Source organism: Bison bison, unplaced genomic scaffold (genome assembly GCF_000754665.1).
Source record: "Bison bison bison isolate TAMUID 2011002044 unplaced genomic scaffold, Bison_UMD1.0 scf7180017864174, whole genome shotgun sequence".
In the NCBI taxonomy this organism is placed as follows: Eukaryota; Metazoa; Chordata; class Mammalia; order Artiodactyla; family Bovidae; genus Bison; species Bison bison.
Genome location: NW_011494746.1, coordinates 709,614 through 709,954, shown reverse-complemented (window position 1 = coordinate 709,954; position 341 = coordinate 709,614).

Genomic DNA, 341 nt, shown 5'->3' with positions numbered 1-341 from the left:
CAGAAATAGATGTTTTTTCTGGAACTCTCTTGCTTTTTCAGTGATCCAATAGATGTTGGAAATTTGATCTCTGGTTCCTCTGCCTTTTCCAAATCTAGATTGAACATCTGGCAGTATCACGGTTCACATACTGTTGAAGCTTGGCTTGGAGAATTTTGAGCATTACTTTGCTAGCATGTGAGATGAGTGCAATTGTGCAGTAGTTTGAACATTCTTTGGCATTGCCTTTCTTTGGGATTAGAATGAAAACTGACCTTTTTCAGTCCTGTGGCCACTGCTGAGTTTTCCAAATTTGCTGGCGTATTGAGTTCAGCACTTTCACAGCATCATTTTTAGGATTT